General features: G+C 58.2%; 1 protein-coding gene across 1 annotated transcript in view; it reads right to left on the minus strand.

Moving 5' to 3' along the window:
* TBX5 (T-box 5) overlaps positions 1–2,760 on the minus strand; it is a 44,724-nt gene extending 41,964 nt beyond the window's left edge. Inside the window, exon 1 of the mRNA XM_006768947.1 lies at positions 2,143–2,760. The gene's annotated coding sequence lies outside the window, so the exon portion shown is untranslated. The remainder of the gene's footprint in view (positions 1–2,142) is intronic.
* Between the last annotated feature and the right edge of the window lie 222 nt (positions 2,761–2,982).

The following is a 2,982-nucleotide window of genomic DNA, read 5'->3' on the forward strand; positions in this document are numbered from 1 at the left end:
GGGTGGCCGCGGGGGCTGCGTGCGGACTAGAGGCTGTGCTGCCTGCGAAGGGGCACCCAGCGCTGCAGCCCCGGCAGCCGCGGCCCACGGCCAGCACACACCTCCGCTCTGCGCCGCTCTCTCCCTAAAGACTTGCAAGCTGTCAGGCGCCAGAAGGGCTCCAAACAACGCAAAACAGCAGGGGGGTGAGGGGGCTCAATAGGATAAGCCCAGTGGCCTGCTCCTCCCGGCAAGCCCCAGGAGGGAAAGTGGGGAGACCCGAGGAAGCCGTGGGAATGGTCCAAGTCCTCTCTGAGCGCCGCTTTCAGGGTTAAAGTTCCGGAATCCGAGGTAAGATATTTCTCTCTCTCTCTCTCTCTCTCTCTCTCTCTCTCTCTCTCTCAGAAATACAAGCCGACTCAGCTGAGCTCAGTGACGTTGGGCTGCCTTGATGCTTACAAAGTACTGGAATTGCCTATCCAACTAGCTCCTCTCTCTCCCTCTCTCTCTCCCCCTCTGCCTCCCTCCTTCCTCCCTCCCTATCCCTTCCCACTCCCTCCCCCAACCACATTTTCCATTAGATTTCCCGAACACTCACATCACAACACGACTCTCAAACCCAGACCTGGAGATCACCCCCTCCTCTCCACCCCCTTCCCAGCGTCCATCCATCTCTGCTGCTCTGAGTGCGGCTCGGTGGCTGCAAAAATTCCTGCACAAATCATCGCAAACCAGCCGGCTTCTGCCGGGGAAGTCATCTCCGTGCCGCGGGCCGGGCCGTGCAGAGAGCGGAGTCTAAATGCAAGACGCCTGCACACACGCCCGGCGCCTCCTCTGCAGCCTCACCCGCGTTCTCTTTCCAACGCTGACCTCAAGAGGGAGAGCGGCGTGACCCCGCCTGGCCGAGCCGGCAGCTAGCCGCCCTGACATCTCTCCCCCTCCCCACTCATCACCCAGACTCTCAGTGACTCCGGGGTGAAGGCAGGGTGAAGGTGTGTTGGGATGGGGGTCGAGATCAAAGATGCCAAGAAATCACCATTGGCCCCCACCCCCAGGGCCACCAGACCTCCCTGGCTGGATGTGTACACAGGCAATGCCCAGTTTTATTAAAATAATCAAACAGTCATTGGGGACTGGCTGGGGTTTTCATCTCCCCTTGGCTCCTCTCCCTGCCCCCCCCCAAATGTATTATTTTGAGGGTCGAGTTGAAGAGGTCAATACAGGCATAAACAGTCAGGATCTTAGTCTGAGCAGACCCAGATTGGAGCCCCGAGGGCTTGGGGTACATGTCAGGGTTCCCGGTCTCATCTCCCGTACCCCCTCACCCCGTTCTTTTGCGGGGCTCTGTTTAGCGACGTGGACCCGCAGGCCCAGGTCTGGGTAGCGGGATTAAGGAAGGAGAAATGTCCCGGAGACCAGCCGCCACCTCGGGGTGATCCTCTGTGGCCGCTGGGACTGGACGGAAGGCAGGCCTGACACATCGCTGCAGAATTCCAAAGTGAGTTGACCAGCCCTAACTGTGGGGCGGCCTCGGAGAAGGCAGCCGGAGCACTTGCTCCCGTCCCCACTCCACCTTCCAGGTTTGTTTGCACACGGCCTTTCGCCGAGGCTGTTTATTTATTTGTGAAAACACCCTCGCCCTTCCACAGTGTCAGCTCCCAGGACCCGGGGCTTGCTAAGGAGGAGACCCCGGGCCAAGGATGGGAAACAAACATGGCTTCAGGCTGAGGCTGAGTGTCTGCATCTCTGGCAAAAGGAAAGGGAAATCCAGAAAGACCTCTTCAATCCCTGTAAATTCTCAGAGATTTGCGGATAAAATAAATTCCCATAAATAACCCGCCGGCCCCTCTGGAGAGGGAAAATCCGGACTCCCCCAAGCCATCGCCTGGCGAGAGTCACAGAAGTTTGTGGAGCGGAGATGGTGCGGGCCACCAAGCGAAATGGGGATTCTGAAGCCCCCAGGGGGGATCTGTTCGTGCCAGGTGACACCCGAAGGCAAAGTGCAGGAGCGTGCACCCTCCTGTGGCCCTGAGAGCCAGCACCTGAGAGGGGGGATTCGCAGGGCCGCGTTGGGGCGGGAAGCTTAGGGGGTTGGGGGCAGGCGAAGAGTCGAGAGAAACCTATTCCCCCCTCCTCCCCAGAGCTTTCCAGGGTGACACTCACCTCCAAAAATCCCACCTCTTCTATCCGGTGCAAAAGCCAGGAGTGACGCCTCACTGGGGTGGGGGGCTCAGGTGAAGAGTTCGGGAACAGGCCCCCAAAAGAGATTCGTTTTAGGCCAAACCTTCTTCCAGCTTCTGTCAAGAGTAGCATGTACCTCCCAGCTCGAAGTTGGTTTGTGGTCTTCGACAAATTAAATATTACTGTTTATTACCAGGCATACCCCAATAAAATAAAGAGGCAACCGGGCGATACCGGCTATCTCACCAGCCGCTGCACCTATAGGACTTGGAGACGTCACGAGTCACGCAACCCGTCCGCGCTGTCACGCTCGACTGGGGGGCAGTGGCGGGAGGTTAATTTCTCTCCATCTTCGCCTATCAGGCCTCGGGTCTGCGCAGCCACAAGTCCCGGACGCCTGGGCCACGGGAATAAATAAAGAAATAAACAAACCCCGCGCCCTCTGGGGAAATGGGGGTGGCGAACTTCAGACACAAATTGAGCCAAGATCGATTTTCTTAGGGAGGGGAGGGGGCCCTTTCGGGAAGGGAGGTGGGAGCCCACCGCAGCCTACGCTTGGGAAGCAATCTGGCGGTTCCAGGGGGGATGAGGTCTCTTGCAGGAGCGTCCCCTTATTATTTAAAAATTATTTTTTCGAGGAGGAGCTCTGGGCAAGGGAATGTTGGGCGTCTCTAGCTGGTTCTGTATGGGACGGGCTAGCTCAGGGTCCCGCGCAGGCCAGCTCAGAAGCAATGACTGGGCTATCGCGGAGGGGAAATGACACAGAGGCGTTGGGAGGGAGACAGAAAGTCGGGGCCTGCGTGTTTCTTGCGGAGAAAACGT

This window comes from Myotis davidii, unplaced genomic scaffold, assembly GCF_000327345.1.
Source record: "Myotis davidii unplaced genomic scaffold, ASM32734v1 scaffold223, whole genome shotgun sequence".
In the NCBI taxonomy this organism is placed as follows: Eukaryota; Metazoa; Chordata; class Mammalia; order Chiroptera; family Vespertilionidae; genus Myotis; species Myotis davidii.